This window comes from Sardina pilchardus, chromosome 17 (assembly GCF_963854185.1).
Source record: "Sardina pilchardus chromosome 17, fSarPil1.1, whole genome shotgun sequence".
Lineage (NCBI taxonomy): Eukaryota > Metazoa > Chordata > Actinopteri > Clupeiformes > Clupeidae > Sardina > Sardina pilchardus.
This window is the reverse complement of record NC_085010.1, coordinates 30,568,918-30,590,138: the sequence shown is the minus strand read 5'-3', so window position 1 is coordinate 30,590,138 and position 21,221 is coordinate 30,568,918. Positions and strand designations below refer to the sequence as shown.

The 21,221-nt window shown below is 42.7% G+C and overlaps 1 long non-coding RNA gene across 1 annotated transcript; it reads left to right on the top strand.

Annotated features, from left to right (window-relative positions):
* The first annotated feature begins 12,724 nt into the window (after positions 1-12,724).
* LOC134062522 (uncharacterized) lies at positions 12,725-14,229 on the top strand. Its single transcript, XR_009935466.1, has 2 exons — positions 12,725-13,513; positions 13,657-14,229. It is a non-coding gene; the product is annotated as an uncharacterized LOC134062522 (long non-coding RNA).
* The last annotated feature ends 6,992 nt before the right edge of the window (positions 14,230-21,221 follow it).

The following is a 21,221-nucleotide window of genomic DNA, read 5'->3' as shown; positions in this document are numbered from 1 at the left end:
CTTCTGCGCGCTCTCAAACTGCAGCCACCGCTGTCTGTCTTGGCTGCTTCCAAATAGCAAGGTATAAAACCTGCCAGTTTCTGTGTTAATTTGTTTCCCAAACGATCTCCCAAGTGTCCTACAAGTCTTACATAACGCCTCCCTTTATGCAAGCATTTCGTCATTGCTGAAAGTCAATAAACTATTGATGGATAACAAGCAACTCAATCCGGAATCTCACACAGCTCAGGCAGACACCTCTGAGAAAAAAGTTGGTGAGGGGCCACTTTCTTTGCAACGTTGTCTGCTCCGTCCTTTGTGTTGTATGGTAGTTTCAGCCAACAGGATAGCCAGTGTGATCTACAACAAATTTTCAAATGTTTTTGTGAGCGTGTTTGTTTCTGCTTTTGTGTTTGTGTTTGTGTCCAGAGCCTGCAGATTGTGCCTCACAATGAGCACAATGGCTCTCCAGCAGGGTGACATTTTGCAACTAATGATTACAATATTTTGCCGTGGCTCATGAATAAAGCTGTGGAGCTGCCGTGCACCCCATAATAATCGGCGGTGAAGAGGGAAGAGCCAGCTAGGGCAATAACAACAGCAGCAGGTCGCTTTCCACTGAGAGCTCTCGTTCTGCCACATGGCTCCACTTGAAAACACTCAAATCCATCCAGCTAAAATGTCAGGCTTTGATTTTGGTCCTCTGGCTGCAGTTTTGAGTATTCCGGGGGGAAAGTGCTTGATATTTATCTCTGAAGATGAAAATGAGGTGTGCTGTTTATGAGCTGGATAATAGCCCAGCGGGTGAGTGTTTGGATGTTTTAAAGTCTGGCCAAGCCTTAAAACTACCACTGATAATAGAGTCAATAGAATATCATCATGGCACATTACAACTGTTCCTCCAAAACATAATAATGTTTTACTTCATTGTAATACTATGTTTATTACCTACAGAGAAAAGTAAAATAGAATTTGTCAAAAAAAATGAATGAGCTCCTCGCAAGCGATTTCCTAATCTATAATTATATGTACAGTGGTGTTTTGGTTTGTTGTTGCAAGACAAAATTACTCACTGTCAAACCACAGACAATAAGAGCATACCTCGATAAGTAAAGAGTGACCTAGTTTGTGTTCGCGCTGTGACTGGTGTTGAGGTGAAACTACTTAGACGTATCGCACCACTTGTTTTCCATCTGAAGACATACCATATATTACCTTAAAATAGCACTTTGTCTCACCCCATGAACTCCGTTTGACATCATTGCATGTAGTGTGTAATTTGTTTCTAGACAAGTGTTTGTGGTTATCTAAGGTTACCCCACTCTCTTCTTAAGACTAGGCACTTAAAACTGACAAGTTGATATGGAAGGGCATTAATTCAGCAACAACACAAAAAGATTTATCCTGGCACCATTTGTAAGTGTTTGGGCTAGACGAGCGAAGAAGACAAATTGCCCAACGGAGACACCCATTTTCTGTCCTCAATCTAAAGACCTAGCCTAACCTATGCAGATATGAAATTGCTTAACCCTCATGTTGTCAAATCTTACCAACGTTCGTTATCCTTGGGGTCAATTTGACCCCAGCAAAAAAAACTCTCAAAAAATGATTAAAATTATTTGTTTTACCCAGTTTTTTTGTGGTAGGTACTTAACAAGAGTGTAATAACCACCATCAAAAGCCCTACAAAACAATCCCCCCCCCCACACACACACACACCCCTTTATGAACCCTGGAACCCTGGTTGGCAATATGGCCAATCCAGTGTCAACAGCCCAAAGGCTGACTTTTTGGACTTTTTCAGACCTGCCAAAATAACTTATATGTAATATGTACTTATATGCAATAATGATAATAGCTACATGTTCTCATACTATTACAATAATAATATCCATAATGTGTCAGATATTCCTTTTCCTCATGTTTCATAAAAATGGGGTCAAATTGACCCCAAGAACACCAACGACATTGGAAACATATTTTTGTGCAAATTTCATGTTTACTCTGTTGTACCCTTCAAATGAGGAAAAGTCATGAAACCTGAAGCAAAACAAAAAAGTGAACCATATATTTTATGATGTTAAACATTGTTTGGGGTCAAATTGACCCCAAGGACAACATGAGGGTTAAGCAAAAAGCACATATTTATCAGAAAATATCCATAAAAGATAAAAAGCAATATGCACTTTGCAATGGCAACAACTGTTGAGAACAAAATCAAAATAACAATCTGTATGACCTGGAATCTGATCAGTCAGTCAGGTACGACTCAGTGTCTCATCTTTTTCATTTACACAAAGGCCACCAGTAATACAGGCATGTGTCGTCTCCTCAAATTGCCCTAGTTGTGTTTTATTGCAACAGCATGGGGAGGTTGGCCCACTTACATGGCTCTCCTTTCATGTGAATCCCCAGTAAAGGTTACACCAACAGAGACGGGGTTAGCGCGACTTCGCCAGAATCCGAAGTTGAGACACGGAGCAGGGCAGCATGGAGACGGGCCGTCATCATCTTCTCCTCGGCTGACTGTGCATCCCACCAGCGATCCCTCAAGAAGCCCGTCCGTGGCTGCCAGCGAGACCTTCTATTCGGGGCGATTTATCAAGCCGCCAGTCCAAACAAGACTCCCATGCAACTGTCCCCCCGCTCCCCTCTCCGTATACCCACCCGAGGCCTGGCTTCCACGGCCTTGATGCCTTATGCATAGATCTCACACCAGCACGTGTTGCATCTCTCCCTCCTTCTCCTCTCCCATTCTCCCTCCAACAGGGATTACACGCTAAACGTTTCTACCACATTTCCATGGATACCGAGCCTCATTTTCCAAAAGTATTAAATCTCTAAAATGCTCCTGAGCCACACAAAGCCATATTTATATTTTGCCCGTAGGACAAGTTTAATGTCACTGTGACTCCATGTGAAAGAAATCAAAATGTGAAACAGTAAAGTGAAATAATGAATGGGCTGCCGCTGCACAAGTCTATGGTATCTAGTAGTTTCTATGGTAACACTGCCTATGTAGAAAGGGCTAAACACAAGTGCATGCATAGCCAAATACAATCGTAATACAAATACTCTAATATCAACCTTAACAGAGTCCTTAATGTAGCCTATTTTCTCCTGACCCAGTTCTATATCTTCCATATACAATATTCCTCTCCCAGTAAATACAAAGAGGCATGGCTCTCATCTGAGATTTTGTTTTGTGTGGGCTGTGACTTGTAGATATGGGCCTAAAATGGGCCACAGAGAACAGACTGCATTTGATCTTCCTGAAGCTGCTTGATGGTGGTCTCACAGTGTGTGGTTCATGACAGACTCGCGTCACCGCTGCCCTTGTCTGAAAGGTCAGCAGGCTCGGGGCTCCATGGGTGGTGGGCCAGTGTTTACGCTAGCAGGTGACATGAAGCAAAGACACATGCCAGAGATGTCGTAGACAGATACATTTAAACAATGATACAGTACTGTAATTCTGCACACTGTGGCATCTCATTTCTTGCACATGCAGGGGAATGATATGAAATGAACACCCCTAAGGTTGTACCTCTAAGTAAAAATGTATAAAGCTAAGACCAGTCTTACAAAGAAATATTAGACTAAGACTATAGTCTTAAACAGTTTTATGCAACCGGCCGCAGGTCTTTGTCTGGAATGACATTCCATTGCGTGATGGCTTTAACTGAAAATGCTGACAGAAGATCTATCGTTTATTTACCACTTCACATTTCCCCCCCTTTTTATGTCCCTTTACAGTTTCCGTATTTTTTTGTTTCCACATGCTTAAAAATGGAGTACTATTCGGTTGGTTGAAATTCAGGAACTTCACCATTGGGAGTTACACACTGTACTGTAATTTAATTATCATCATAACACGTAAGTACAAGAATGTGCAAATAAAAGTATACGTGCTGCTGAACAAATGGTGAAGCCAAGTGTGGAAAAAGGAGGTAAAAGGTCAGTAAACAAATCCATGACGTTTCCCACTATACCCCAAACTTGGAGGGCTGAGAAAATAACAAAAAATATTTAATTAAATAAAATAGATGTTAGCTGCCTGCATAAAATAGAAATAAGACAATGACTAATGCTCAAATTGCTTTGCTGGTGAGAGTCCAACCTAGAAAAAGGAATAAATAAAGACAGATGGCCATTAATTGTGCCCAATAATGTTTGATATTTCGGTTATAGCCATAACATTCAGTCACCAAAGTCCTGAGTATATTTCTAACTCTGTTGACTGACTGCTGCTGAGAAAGTTTGTTTCAAAGCACTCATGTTAGCCGTGGTGCTGAAGCATTCCTTAGATGGAGGCTGATTTTCGGGGCTCAAGGCTGAATCTGCTGAAGATGGATGGAGCCACCGCAGGCAATGGATGTAGGTCAACTCTGATTGATGGCCACCTCTCTCAGAATGTACACCATTTTGGAAGTGTTTGGAATGGAAGTGGCCCAGTGTTACAGATACAGAGTGTTCCTTTGAGCACCACTAAATATGACTAATTTGAGTGAGACAGGAGGAAACCTGTTTTGACTGTGGAATTAGTTGTGTAACTAATGAGGGGCGAGGAATAGAAGAAGAAGAAGAAGAAAACAGAATCAAACATCTGAGCAAACAGAGAAGGGGTTAATTAGAGTCTCCAAACAAGAGCAAGAAAGAGAAGCAGGGGCCAAAACCCTCAAGGAACTACATGTACTCTACAGCAGTGTGGGATCACAATATAAAGAATAAAACAAATGGTGGTGACATGAAATGTAAAACTAAAGTGCATTTTGGAGAGAATGCTAAATGTGGCAGAAGCTGTGTGGCAGTTGGAATCATCGGCCAGTGACATCAGACGTCTGTTAGAGGTGTGCAATAAGTCCAAGGAGCTTGTAGGTCACTGTGATTTCAGAATAGCATTGTAGGGCATGATGATGCAAAGCAAAGTCCTTAAAATCTCACTTAAGCTGTTTTCATACGTGACTTCCGGATAATGTCTGTGCAATCACATCGAGATCAAGTGTTCAGACATGAACGTCACAGGGTAGGAGTTGTACCTACCTGCAGTAAGGTACTTTAAGTAAGGGGAGGAGCCAGGATTGACCACAATATAGTGTCCGGGAGTGGCGCACAATATACGCTATCAATCAACAATTATTAATAATACTAAATATGGCATGTACAGACCGTTTAAATGAAAAGAATGTCTGAAACAGTTTATATGTCCTTAAAAGGGCAACCTACTTGTGTCCCCAAGATGAGAAGATCCGTAGGGACTAAAAGTTGCCCTTTAAAGAACGTCTTTTCTTCTAGCACGTGTTTCTCATCTAAGTGGTAGCTAAGCCTTGTGTATGTGAATGGGAAAACGTAGCACTTTGCTCATGTGTGATTCTATCAGTAGCTTAAGTTAGCGTGCTGCAATGCTGGTAGTAGGCAACTTGCTGTAGACTAGGCAACATTTTTTCCTGTGTCTATTTATTTCAGTTTCACTCATAGCATTTTCATGTCATTGAAACCTGTCAATGAAAAGTCAGTTTTTGTAACATTTGTATCAAAGAAAACATATCTACTGTGCAACATATAATCTTTTCTGCAAGGTATTCATGTCACGGTCATGACAAGGTCACCCACATACATCACATTCATACTGTACATACATTCACTGAAAGTGAATACAGAATATTATATTGTGCAGTCGCTGCAGCCATGACCCACTTTCTGTATCAGCAGATATGTTGCTCAAAATGGTCATGGTCATATATAAACAATGGATGCTAGATACTGTTGTACTGTTGGTAGAAAAAAAGAAAACATTCTACCCAGTTACTTGCAGTCAACAGCTACATCTACAAGGCATCTACAGTGCTTCTGTACACTCTGGGGGCATGAACATGGGGGCCCAAGTCATAAACTTATTGGCTATACAATTAACTTAACACCATCAGTTTTGCATGGGACACCTTCACCAGACAAGCTTTAACTTTTTGCATTTAACCGTGTGACGCCTGGACTTAGTACTAGAGGCTGGAGGTGTCAGACCCAGGGGATTTCGAGGTAGGCTAAAATAATTCAGACATTGTGTTCAATTTATGGTGAGGAGGGTTGACAGAATCATCTGTAAACAACAGCCGTGCTCGCCAGAATTCTTTTTTTTTTTTTTTTATCTAGCATCCATTGTTTACTTATGACCCTAATAAGACTTTACCATTTTGAGCAACATATAATAACTGATACAGAAAGTGGGTCATGGCAGCAACTGCACAGTATTCTGTATTCACTGTTTTGAGTGAACTGCATGTGTGAATGTGATGTAAGTGGGTGACCTTGTCATGACTGTGAGATGAATAGTTTGCAGAAAAGATTATGTTGCGCAGTATAGATAAGTTCTGATTCATGCTTGTGGTCCACAGCCTAGCTCTGTTTCATGTTTATGGTAGACATCCTCTCTTTTATTAATTACAAACGCGTCTCCCTGAAGGGTTTTAATAGGTATTATGGCCCAAGCATTGACAGAAAGTCATCCTCCCTAAGATATCGTTCAGACAATCTATTCCTAAATGTAACAAAAACCACCATTTGCATGGGGGCTTATTCACAGCAGGGTAAAGATAAGATAAGTACTGACAGAGCTAACTCGTGTCATGTGACCCTCTTCTTCGCCTAGTTCTCTGTTTCTAATTTTCCTCAGTATATCAACAACCTTTAATGCCACAATCTTGGGTATGCTCGGTAAGACCTGAAGAATGTCATATCTATATCTTCCACAGAGATGGTGGCCATCTGAGAATAAGTCCCTTATGCCAGAATCAGACAGGATTTTTTTTTATTTTATTTTTTACTAGAACTACACAATTAGTCATTTTTTAAACCTTAATAATTTCCTTCTTTCTTGGTTTTTGGTACTCGCTGGTGGATGTGAGAGGGTAAAAAACCATGTAATTGGCCATGATCTCTTCAGACACGTTTCATTGGAAAAGAATGGCAAATATGCCAACACATAAGGCATCAATGAAGTATATCTTGTGTGCCCAAAAGCGGATGGATTTTCTGAAACAACACGCCATGTTGTTTTACCTCAGCCATGTGCATTAATGCCAATCTGCTTGGTTTAATGTCTGTGCTGATGCATTTCAAAGGCTCCGCACAAGGGAATGTACTGAACTTTAACACAGAAATTTGCCCCAAGGGGCTTTTGCCATCAGCTAGCTATCCATTTCTTTGTGGCTTAGTAATATCGTATAGTAACATCAGCTTACGTAACATAATGTGCACTATATGAATTCACGTAACGTGTTGGTAACTTGTTGGTGCTGCTCATGTCGCTCCATCTAACCCCAGAGGCCTGAAATCTACTGGTTTGTTATGTGATGTACTGGGTGAGAAATTGATTGGCGGTTAGAAGAACAGCTTTGTTTTTTTCCAGGCTTTGATTCTCGACTGACTGAAAGGTTTTCCAAATGCGTGCACCAAATGCTTCGGAGAAGTTGTTGCCACCGGATCGACCCTAACAGGGTACATTGTAGAAGGCTGGTACTGAACACTGTACAGGGACAAAGCAGCGAATAATTGGTCGGAGACTCAGATTCGGCCCTCCTCCACCCATCAGTTTGATTCCCTTTGTTTTTGGTAAGGTCACATCACAGTGGCTGCCACCAACTCTGAATCATATCCAGGCAGGCATAGCTGATACAATTTGCAGAGCTGTCATGCGGATCTCTGTGCGTGTTTTCTGGGGCACTGGGGCATACTATTGGACCACAGTGATGATTCAACAGCTATTGTCTCAGAAATGGAAACTAGGTCTGGACACTGAAAAAAAAATGCATGTTTCCAAATGATAGCACTCAATCTGCCCAAATCCTTTGTGGTATTCACTAGGTCAAGTTCTAGTTGTATGTTATGCCAATCTCATTCCACGTAACACATTAAGAATTTGTTGTGCAGAATGTTCTCCTAAATAATGAAATGGAGGCTGGTTCTTACGAGAACTGGTCCTTACGAACGCACCATACACCTCACGTGGTTGCTTGATAAGTGCATAGCTTTGGCAAGCTATAGTTTAAACATTATCATGGACATCTTTTGACATTGCCTGCATTGCTATGCAATGATTATTCTTCCCTAATGGATAGGTGGATGACGGACTATGCTCAACCCCATTCAGTTTCACACTCCCAATTTCCTCTCCACAGCAAGGCAGGCACTTAGATTGCTTGTACTGTTATCAACAACAATGATTGACGAGTTAATTTAGGACATATGAAATTAAATGTATTCATGTCTCAATATTTACCCCAGGAACAGTATTGTCGAGATTCTGAACAGACAGCATGCAGGAGTATTACACCATGTCTTCTTCTGCCCCCTAAACGAATCTACAGTGAACTGGGATGAGCTTGGTGATGTCACCGCTGTCAGCAGCTAATGCAACTCTATCTAAATCATGTTTTGCCCCATTTTTCTGATGAATGACCATATAAGACACTTGGAGTATTATGTGGAATAACCTAGCCCTAGTAATAAATGAAAATCACATGCTGAGTTAATTACTGGTGGTTGTTTTAGGACCTCTTACCACCATAAATCCTTGGAAATCCTTATGGTCAGCTGTATGCAAAATTTATTAAGCGCTGATCAGTGGGCTCTCTATTCCAGACTCTGGTCCTGTAGAAGGCAGTGTTGGGCTGCCTACGTGGGATTTGTGTGTGTGGGGGGGGGGGGGGGGGTGGGACTGTGGATTTATCCGGCGAGTAGAGAGACGGAAGCTTCCATGCCTGCTCAGGCTCACGGGGTGTCAGGAGCTCCGACGGAGGCAGGATGTGAGAAGCTCTGATTTACTTCTGGGCCACTTTTTCCTGTTAGCACTTGGATTCACCCAGCAGGATAACATTTCACTCTGATCTGTCTGGCCCGAACGCAAGAGCTCTTCCCCTGATCTCTTCGCGAGCTGCAGGGATATACTGTAGCTGGTAAATCTTGAAATGATTTGCAGCCTTCCTATATTTACCTATATATTTTTTTTCTTTGTGTAAATGACCCACTGAATGTATCTCGCTTCCACTTTTCATAGTTACCGAACACGCACTCTCTCGCGTTAACGTTTATGCAACGTTGTGATGGAACGGCCAATCATCAGCCTCTGCTTCTGCTCTGTAAAACAAATGTTGGATGTTTTGTAAAGCAATGAGCCATGATGAGAACTAGTAGTTACACCCCATCATTCATGGTCTGTGACATGGGGAAATATGTTTCATGTGGTTGCAATGACCATGCAAGGAAATATTCAGAAGGCATGGAGACGGCTATGCATTGCCTATACCCTGTTATGAAACATTGCATAACCCACATATTCATCTAGATAACATGTTTCTAAATAGGGTTAGTCACACATTACAAAAGATGTTGACAACATTCGCATAAGTAGGGATGACACGAAAACATTGAGCTCTCATCTGTTTTTCTACATCTACAGTACCATAGCTTTCTGGTTTCTAAACCTCACCTTTTTAGTCGTTAAGGCTGCTTAATAGCTGCAGATACAGCTCACTGCATTCAGAGGACGTATAAAGCTCCGTGAGCAGATAAGGACCAGTGATTTGTGATGCTGAAGGGTGGAGGAGGGCAGAGGGTATGGAAAAATGACTAGGTTTAATGGAACGCCTCAATCAGGCACTTTTTTTTCTCCCTATGCTGGTTATGAAACTCGGCGATAAACACAAGACAGCTTGGAGAGAACAAACCATATGCAGCACTATGATGATGATACGTTACAACTGGAGATTCATTTAAATAGTCTAGTTATTGAGGTAGAGATCTGCAGTTTCAAATAACCATTACTGTAATTTCCCGCTGCTTACATTGATTTTGCAAAATTTCTTCAGCTATGAAGTTAATACACGGGGGCAGAATACAAATTACTGTATACGGTAGGCCATTGAGACAGCAGAAGGTTTGAAAATAGAGTTAAGGTTTATTTTAGGAACTATAAACCAAACTTTCATTGATACATCAATACAGTTGCAAGAAATTATTCATTCATGACACTGGTATCAAGAAAACAGATCACAGCTATCAGTCACAAAAGATACTAAACGTCAGCCCAACAGCCCAAATGTAGGGCAAGAAATGCAGACAAAGAGATAGTTGGGGAAGAAAGTAATAGGTAAAACAATCCAAAGGCCTTTAATTGCAGCTAGAATACTGCAGTCATCAATCAGTGTGTGGGAGTGTTAATGGCTGTTCTATTCCTGTGTGCGCAGCAGGAAAGGAGACATTATTATGTAAGGTTTTGGAACTTAAGGATTCTAAAGTAAGACATTTTCAGCTTTTTCCACTGTTTCATATTCAACACATTTTCAAAAGAACACCAGCAAGAGGATTAATAAACATGGATTTGGTTCAGACATACAGTAGCCTACACAAGAATGGTGTTTAAATTCCTTGTGCTATAGGGCTTCCAAAGGGGTTTCGATCAACAACCAAACCTATTTCACATTACACAACAGGATGTAGGGCACAATAACAATGCATTGCAGAGTAGACAACTGATGAAAATATAAGTATATCAATAAACCCTCCATGTCACCAGGAATGTATTTTCACATGAAGCCTCAATGAACCAACATGCACTCTGAGCATTACATGGCACACAATGTCCAATGTGGCCCACTTCATGACTGGAGGCGAGCTGATATGGCACGAGCCAGCATTGCACCTTCAGTACATTGATTCATTAGCATGCAGCCCAGTTCTTTTGTTACATCACCCTGGGGGGAGCACGGGGGGGGGGGTTGTGGCACAGTACGGTACCACACGGGGGTCAGAGGGCAAAAACAAATCCAGACACTCGGGGCTCGACATGCACGCCAAATATGCAGCTGATGCAAAAGATGAGAATGAATCATCTCTAGACTACATGCAGACAGAGAGAGAGAGAGAGAGAGAGAGAGAGAGAGAGAGAAATAATGGCATAGAGAGAGAGAGAGAATGGCGGAGAGAGAGAGAGAGAGAGAGAACAAACAACTCAACATTATGTGTGGTCATATCTTGCATTTGTGCATTTACAGTACATTTATTCATTTTAGACACTTCTATCCAAAGTGACTTATCAATAAGAGATAACGTTCAAGCTGCACTGCAAAGGAGACCTTAGGTATGAACTATACTACTCCATCGGTCAATACTATTATGGCCGATCCGAATTTGAGGGTGGCGGAAGTTGCAGTCCCAGCAGTAGTACACTGATGTGTGTGCCTAGATTTTAAAAAAGAGAACATCTTGATGGGGCATGGTGTTTGAAAGCTCAGTGATTCAGTGACTCTCTTCCCCCGTTTCAGACAGCCAGCACAACTGATCATGCTGCTGAATCAAGCTCAAGTAGTGGTAAAAAAAAAAAAAACCCACAACATACCAAACAGATATTGCATTGCTGTCACCTAGTGGATGTTTTTGCTATTGCATCACACAGACATGATTTAAAAAGTTGTGATCACACACTTGAATTTGGACACCTGTAAAGTAAATCTACATAAAATGAACTGAACTAATTTACTGTGAATACCAGACTCATGTGGCTCATTTAACAAACAGTTAAATGCAGAGTTTACTCTGAAACAGTTCACAGATAATCATTAAGATATTGTAGCTTCAAAAACAAGAAACGATTCTGCTCTTTGAACTTTAACGTATGTTGTGTGTGGCAAAACAGTGTATGACACTACACAGTGTTCTGATTGATTTACATACCAGGACATTTAACAGTTAAAGAGGACAACAAGTTTTAAAAGAGTTGAGTAATTAATCTACTAAACAAATGTATTAGGTCTGCATCATATTTATTTGGCAAATACTTTGAGACAACGTTACAATATTTTAGGAGACGTCTGCAACAAGAAGATTTTAGGTTGACAGTATAAGCACTCTAACATTTAAATGGAGTCTAACTGCAAAGGTGAGAAAAGTGGGCTTTGGATGCAGTGTCTAGGTGAAAAGCTGTGGATGGAAGGCAGATGTGGATGAAACCTGCTGAATGTCCTGAACGGTTGTGCCATTAACACTGAAATGCCTCAAACACAAAGGATAGGACAGTGAACTGATAGCAGCTGTGGGGGGTGAAATGTCCTACACAGAAGAGCTTATTGTTTGTAGGAGATCTTTCCTAACTTTTAAGACCCTTCCCAGATACAGCCATACCTATAGGATATAGTGGTTCATTTTCCTCATTTCTACAGTGTTAATGATGTTGTGTTGTGTGAGCCTTTCTAGACATGGAATGGGCTCTATCTAGGCCTATCAAAGTAAACTATTTTGAAATGAAAATACAGAAGTCACTATATGGAAGCAAACATTGGAAAAGAAATTTCAGTTTCTCTTTGGGTTAAAAGTAGGTATAGGCCTACTGAAAGTATTGCACTGTTCTAGGCCTTGATGTGAGAACAGATAAGACTGCTAAATTATAGGTATAGGCCTACTACTAGCATAATATATGTATTATGTTTTCTGAGATCTAGCCTATTCCGTCCAACGTTTTTGTGTGTTTATTACTAATAGCTACATTGTCTTTTTCAATAAGGGCAGAACTGTGTGTGTGTTTCTTTTATAACTTTACTCCACAGCAACAAGTCCGAACAAGTCTACCCTGACAAACGGCAATGCGCATGCTTAACGCCAAGTATCATGGTGTAAAATTACGATTGGTTGTTTCGCTTATCATTCGTGACGTACTTCCGCTAGTGTTGATACATTTGTCGATGACTTGCAACGTTTGTAACACGTTGGTCAGGCAACTGGAGCTGTGGAGAACACTGAGAGGAGAAGCTATTCAGTTTTGAAACTTTGTCGCCTATTTCGTGTTTTTTGTTAAGTTTTGTATCTGAGTAGGCTAAGTGATTTGAAGGCGACACTTGATATCAGAAACATTTTTTTCAATACTGCTCTTTTTAAGTGACATGTGTAAAGAAGTTATGGAAGTGAGAGAAGAGAAAAGTAAGCTCGGTCACTCTTCGATAAAGGAGATGGGTCTGAAATCCAAAAAGAACGTTTTTCGGACAAGGTTCAATGTAAAAACCGTCCGCAGCTACCTCGTCGATAAAAGGGTGAATCTTCATCTATCAAAGAAGTTTGGACGACAATTGAACATTGCCATGGAAAGGCAGGTAGGCCCAAAACCTGTATCATGTCCTGTCGACTTGAAGAAGAAGAAGGCCCAGACAACAGTTGTTTCGGCAGCAATGGCACCGAGAAACACGACGCAGTACATCATGGATCGCGTATATGAAGATATGTGTTACGACAGGCTAAAGCAAGTGAATTCATCGTCGTTACAACCTGCTGAGCGGTACTTTCATTTGGACGACGGGACGCAAATTCCGGTTCACACCCCATCACAGCCTGCTTTCGAAAGGACTCTAGACTTCCTACAGAGGGATTTCGAGAATGTTGTGTTTTGGAACGAAATCTGAGGCACAGACTGAGCTGAACGGGACATGGATCGAAGTGTAGGCCTTCTCGGCCAACAGACGTTGCAGTGAGCAAACGGCCAAAGACAGAGTGCAATGTTAGTATATATCTTCTGTACAGTGAATGTGTATATTTGCTGTCTATTGAAGAGCGACGAACGTTGTGGCCTCCATGCTTATTTGTTAAAGTGTCTGTCACGTTATTGCCATGTGATTCATTGTCGGGTTTTCCTATTCTCAGTGATGCACCGACGCTGTCCAAACGTAGGGGGAGCAATCCGCTTAACCCTACAGTTACAGCTGCGCACTTGGGAGCCTGAGCTGAGCTCCGCCATGACCATCGACCGTGGTCTTCAGGTAAACCTGTCTTCTCGTGAGGTATACGTGGCATGTTCTAACAACCCTGTCTTGGTAACAGTGTTTTCAAGATGTAAGACTTTTATCAAGGGTGTAAAGTTGTAGTCTTATTACATGGTACACAGAGTTGGCTATGGTTGCAACTGTTGTCAGAGACTTTTTCAGGTCACCCGCTTCGCAGACCCTCGACTGACTCACAGCAGCGCAATCTGAGCCTCGGCAACGTAAGACCCAACATGTTGGTAACACCCTCCATTTCCATCGTTGTTTCCTGAGCGGTAGGCCTACAAATGTTGATGGCTACTAGTCAATAAGTGATTCACTCGTATACGGACTTACGAGTAGCCTATATAATTGTGCGGACTGCAAATGTGTGTTTGAATGTGATGTGGTTGAATGTGTGATGTGTTGTGATGTGTTATTTGTGTATGAAAAATAAAAAATATAATTTGTTGAATCATTGTGGTGTCACATTCATGGTTGACGTTGGTAGGCTAAATTTAGCCATATGGCACATGGCATGGTCACTGACCAGTTTAAGATGTTTTCGTGAAATAAAAACAGTCTGTGGGTAACTGCATAATCACTTAAATGAGTGTCAAAGCAATGGTAAAATCTCTAAACAGAAAAATTGTGTTCACACATGGCAACCGATATTGGGCGTCGTGTCACAAAGGATTCTTTGTGGTGCAAAGATCATAAAGCGCTACGCCCTGTGATCTTTGGTTTACACTAGGTCACTGGTTACGCAATGGTCGTATTTCTGACCGGTTTTGACTAGGGCCCACTTAGTAGTGTTTATTGTAGAGGTCTTTACTTGGACATGATACTGCGCCTCTAGGTACACTCGCAACTCAATATTATGTAAATTGAACCGGACTGGTTTGATGTGGCCCATGTCATGCTAGCACAACAACTTTTAGCCTACTTTACGCATTCCAATAAGAGCGCACAAACGTATCCATGTCCTAATACTAATGTCTTGTTGGTGTCACCTTCCTGAAACAAAACATCAACCTAGCGTTGAGTGCCACTGGGTGGAGCTAGCTCACACAGTTGCCCAAGCTACAGTTGTTGGGGGATGGTTGCGACTTTGTAAATAGAGGCCGTTATTAACGAAGTATTTCTTGAATGTTGAGTCCTCATTTGGGGAGGGGTAAGACCACGCACCTTTTGTTCTTCAACCTAGTAGGCCATGAAGTTTCCATGTAGGCCTACACCGTAGTTGAACCCCAAACCCCCTGCATATTGTATTCAAGTTACAGGGTTCTTTGATGTGTTTGTTTTACTCTACAATTTGTTAACGAAGCATCGACTGCCATGTCCTTGTGTTCCCTTTATCCCGCGAGTTTGTTTAGATTAACAGAACCCGTTTCGCATGGAAAAACTAGACATACGCCGACCGTTTCATTTTTAAGTAGGCTATCCATGCATCTTTGGATTTACAGATCCGCCCCACGATGTTAAGAATAACAAAAGATAGCCTATACTGTCTATTGAATGTGTTGAAACCCATTGTTTCTGTCCCGGAGAAACTGCTTTAGCACCTTTTCAGACATCCTGGAGAGAAGGTGTGGCCTCATAAATTTACTCGGTAGTCTTTTTTCACAGGTTGCTGTTTGTAGTTGGGCTGTTTAAATTATGAGGGGGAAGATGTGTTACCTAGCCTAGAAATCTAGACGCACCCCACTTTAGTAACAATTAGCCACTGACAGGATGAATGGTTGAAAATAAACCATGTTTGGATTCACAAAGGTAGCCTATCATTCAGGCATAGGTATTGACGTTTTCACGAACTTTTAAGTGCCTTCACCACACTGTAACTCACAGTGGGTTCTAATATTAAAATTGTCCTTAAACTATGTGATATTAGGCCTCTTGTTGTATGCCAACGAGGAGGCAAAGTAATAGTCTTTATTATTTCTGAAAATATGATACTGATATGGTACCACAGTAATCACGAAGAGCATCTTAAACTGTCAGATTAGAAACACAATCCCTTAATTTACTGTCAAATTAAAATGTCCAAACCACTTAATCACACTTTAACACTAGCACAAATGTGGCAAATCTGCCATATACATATTATCTTAATGTCTAAGGGTTTTTTTGTCAATTGTTGTAATCCTAGCTGATAGCAATGTCTTCCTCATTCCTCATTTAACAAACTAGGCTACATAAAGAAACATGTTTTGAGATAAAGGATGAAAGCCACACAGATGTATGAATGGGGATTTCACATCTTCTAGCCTCAATTATGTAAGAATGTGACAGAAACATTTCTATTTGGCAGTACATGGTTATGGTTATAGTTATGGTTATGGTTATAGTTATTTAGCAGATGCCTTTGTCCAAAGCGATTTATAAAGGACATAAAATATGATGCATCTGATAGCCTATTACAATGATAATGATGTAAAATGGTAAAAACAAAAAAGCATATTGCCTTTTTTCCCCTTCATTGTTACTGTCAGGTTTCCCCACTTGGTGGTGCTGCTGTGCCACAGTCCCCCTGCCTCGGTGGTAACCGTGAGCTTTTTTGGTTTGCAGGTCACCATGAGAAATGAGGGATCTGAGGTGTTGATTATCCCAGAGCTACATTTAGATAGTAGCATCTGTCCGTGAGGGTTTTTAAAAGCTGGACCAACTGGGCGACAAGCCACTCAAATTACACAAACAATGAGTCCAGGCTGTGTGCTTAGAACACAGAACAGTTTCTTGTCACTGCAATTTGCCAGAGTCCTAGCTTCTTTTTTTAAAATGGTCTGGTGTTCCTGCAGGAATTAACGTCAGTCTTGGCAGTGGCGAAGCACAACTGACACATCCATCTCCCACTTTATTGCGTCTGGCCCATGGTTCACTCATAGCAATCTTCCCTGTCAACTCATGCCTCCAGGCTCATATGCCAAGAATAATAGATATGACAATTTGCCCAGGGTCCCTCCATAACATGGAAATATGAGCGACAGAAAGTAAGGCCCTCTATTATAGTTTATGCGCTTGCCCTCCAGAAAGTGGATTATCACATAAAATATTGGACATGGCACAGGTCTCCCTCACCACACACACACACACACACACACACACACACACACACAGACAAGCACACACGTTTGGGTTTCTGAAACTTTGGCTTGAAGACTTGACTCCTCCTTACACTCGTGGCAGTGTTCCAAATGGCTGATTAGTGCCTTTGCTCTCCAAGGAACTGGATGCGACTCCTTTTTAATTAGGGCTGATAAGAACATCGCCTGTGTGCCTCTACTGCCACAAGCGAGAGCAAATTGCAGGAATCGGCGTAAGCTCAGCTTTGTGTGTTTGGGTGGATGGAGGTAATCGCTCACTTCAAACACTTTTAGCGAAATGTAGTTTATGTTGACATATTTGTATAAAGGAAGGTACTAAACATCCTGTGATAAGACAATAAGCCAAATGGAAAGTTTTTGCCTCGACTAACAAAAGAAGGGTAATGTTTACAGGGTAATTCTGGGTGTAGCCAGGGATTCTGTGGAAAGAAGTGATAATGTTATTTATTTCCTCTTCACTATCAGTATAAGTGCATTTGGGGTTTTATCATCAAGAGTTGGCTTACTCAAAAAGGAAATTACTTTCTTTTTACTCATTAGAACTTGGTTCCTTTTAGAAATGTGCAATGGCTTGTGAACAGATTGCTTCATTGGCCAAGTGAATGTTTGAGTTGGGTTGAAGATGCCAATGGAATCTAGGAAAAGCAGATTCCTGTCTCTAGGGGCTCCTTTGCAACAGCCAACCAAGTACAGAACGCGTTGACAAAATAAGTCACCTTATTGTACCGAGGAGACTTTTTGTGTTCATGAAATGACGCTGGGCCTTTGAGTTCTCTCTCAAGACACAGCGAGTCCTGGTATTTCATTCAGTTTGTGTAAGCAGGAGGATTATTGACTGTAGAAACTCAACATTTACACTGTAGCCTAATGACTGCAGTATGCAGGTGATCATGTACTGTCAAAGAAGGATTGATTCTCGCTGAAGTACATGCTAAATGCTCATAAGATCAACATCTAATCTGGAATCTAAAATGGTGCCATAAAATGGGAAATATCCTCATAAGTAACAGATATGTTGGAAAAGAGAGGGAAAACCTGAAATGTCATGGATTCATTCCTGCAGCCACATGCAAGAAAGAAAGCTTGATGAAAAAATTGAAAACATAAAGCTTCATCATCATACAGCTGCTGTTGCACGTATTGGATGAGTAGGATTACTGGAGAGGCGAAATCTCTGGCCCTTTACATGTCATAGGGAATCCGAATGGTGATGAGGAGGAGGTGGTGTGTGTGTGTGTGTGTGTGTGTGTAGGGGGTGGGGGGTTAAAGTTAGAATATGTACATAAGTGAGACCGTGAGTGCATGTGTGAGAAAGAGAATAAATAATAAATCTCCACAGTGCTTGTGCTGTGCGGAGCTTCACAGAGACAGCCCGAGCCGCGTCCCAGGGGGCACTGGGGGGAGGGCGCGCCCTCCACTGGGGTCGGACATCTAGCATGAGCTGTAAGGGTGCACAACGATTCCACCCTCGCCGTCTCACATGGGCGTCATCATATCCGAGAAGAATAAAACAACGCCCCCCCCCCCCCCCCCCCCAAACCCACCCCCCCACCCCTTGTCCGCTCCAGTCAGTTCTTGCCAGAGTAATTACACATGTACATCAGTCAGCCAGCATGGCGGCGCTGCTCCCTGGTGCCACCGCTGCGCTCGCTATTGATCCTCGTCAGGGCAGCGTGCTCGTGTGACAGAGCGTTGGGACCTGGAGAGCACTTGACAAAGATGAATGCAGGTGAGGCGGTGATGGTGGTGATGATGATGAGGGTGTGTGTGTGTGTGTGTGTGTGTGGGGGGGGGGGGGGGGGGGTTGATCTGAATATTTTTGCGGCGACCTAATTGAAACCTCCCGGCTCACCAGGTCCGGATGCTTTAATGACTCCAAAGGGCAGGAAGTAGGACACGGGCAAGGAGGACGGGGCTAGTGACGCCATCGCGTACACCTTTGGGATTGCCCCCCCCCCCCCCCACACACACACACACACACACACACACACAGTCCTGCCGTGTCCACCCCTGCCCACTACCACCCCCTCCTCATTAGTCCAACCAGACAGCAGCGAGAGTGGCTACGTGTGCCCACTTCTATTTTTGTCCACCCCCCTCCCCCTACTCAATGAGCGCCAACTCCTCAGCACCTCCCCCTCCTCCTCCTCCTCCTCTTCCTCCCGATGACCCCCCTCTACCCAATCAGGAGAGAGGCGAATGGACGACAGCCGACAAGCGTCACCAGGGAGACGAAGGCGAGGCAGGTAAGGAGCGACGTGACACCGGCGCTAGCGAGCGGCGCGCTAGGCTAGCTGTTGCCTGCCACTCGGCTCTAAGTGTGTCAAGGACACTCGAGCCGGCGGTTGACACACCTCGACTGTGAAGGATCCGAGCGCTGCGCCTGGAACGCACCGACCCCTCGGAGGAGGTGAGACGACTTTCAGAAGGCAGCAGGACTCGAGGACTGGACTGCCAAGCTCTAGCGAGGCCACACACATCATCTGGGTCCTATAAAGGCAGGCCGAGAAAGGAAAAGGAGGGCCTATCAGAACAGGAGAGAAAGGTCCAACTTGGCACACATCAATCTTGTTGTAGCACAGATTTGATTTGCTGTGTGCCAAGTGTGGCCCTTTTCACCTTTTTTGATTACTTCTAAGTAAAACAGAAAAGAGACTGAGTGAAGTCTGCTCCTACCCTTGAGTTCTCTGTGAAGGACCTTGAAGCCAATGTGTTAACACTTGAAGCCAGTGTGTTGAGAACACACACCGTTCTGAAGTAAGAGGCCTTGAAAACCAGTAATAATCTGTTGCTGATCTCTTAATGAACTGAATATGTCTCTGCCAGCTGTAAATGATGATGCCTTAGCAAGTTAGTTCCCAAGCCAGCAGAAAGTTCAGTGAATCTGTCTTTTTTATTGGTTCCCAACATACCTGCTGTAGAGCGAAATGGTAGAAACGAGTATCAGGCCTCTTAACGCAGCGTGATCTCTGAGCCATGTGATTAGTCACGTGCCTCGTGCCGCATACGCACGGCATCTTGGGATGAAAAGACCCGGCAGCGTGTCCACAGTCAGCCCCCCTTGCACTTCTGCCATTCAGCCTGACAGAGATGTGTTAAGATGACCTTTAAAAAGCTTTCCATCCTCCCTCTCTCTCTTTCTCTCCCTCTCTTTCTTTCTCTCTCCCTCTCTCTTTCTCTGTACATGTGCTCTTTGATGTCTGTGTGTGTGTGTGTGTGTGTGTGTGTGTGTGTGTTGGTTCTGTGACTCCATTCATCTTCTAAATCAAGCCGAGAGGTTGTGAGCCTTCATTAGTGCTTATTGTCTGTGGGAGTTAGGGTTTGCATTTTGTTAATGCAAAACAGTGAGATTGTCAGGTCCATTCGTTATATTTGCTTAAAGCTTAATCTCACCACAATATGCAGATTTCAGAGTGTAAAGGACGTCGATGCTGGAACAGTGGTTTCCTTTTTAAATCTCTCTCTCTCTCTCTCTCTCTCCTTCTCTCTCTAATCAGAGGAAAAACAAACAAACAAAGAAGTGGAGGGGGTAGCCAAAGAACACAGTACATGGCTAGAGTGGGAAAGAGAATGGTTGTGGCACTGAGTCTAGTATTTTTGTCTGTGACCAATACCAGATGGTAGTGGTTTTATCACCAGATGAAATCGAAACTAATGACACACACACGCACGCACGCACGCACGCACGCACGCACACACACACACACACACGTTATTGTCAGACCAGGATGAAGCGTTAATCATTTCTCTCCAGTTCACACCTGTGACAGTGACACTACTAGAGCCTGTCCTGCAGGTAGTGGGAACCAGAGCTCAGTGGCAGGAACACACGTGACTGACCCTGTCTGACACACACTTCCCTGTGACACTGCATCACAGAGGCACGCCTTTATCAAAAATGCCATCAGAGAAGGTCTTAAAATGGCACCGTTGTTAGAGTGATACCCTGAAGTCAGATGAGATGACTGGTGCTGTTAAAGGGGCTTAGTCAGTGACTTTCATATCCAATCCTCCATAGAAATGCACAGGGTTTAGTTTGTAATGCCAATATGGCAGTTGTCTACACATATCCCCCTTCTGCGGCCAAAAGTTAACGTAAATACATCGTGCCTATAATGTGGTGTGTTGTGAATATATCGTACCAATTAAGGACTTTGGCTTAGATTGCGGTATCAGCATGACAGATGCAGGGGATTGACGTATAGTGTTCTGGTCTTTGCCATTTTAAACTGAGTACAGAAAACCCATGTTTTATTACCCACCATCAGAGTTATACTCCACTAATAATGGTTACATATAGAGCCTCTGATGGTCTCTTTCCATTTTGTTTTGAATAGCCAGCAGGAGAAACGAATTCAGACCA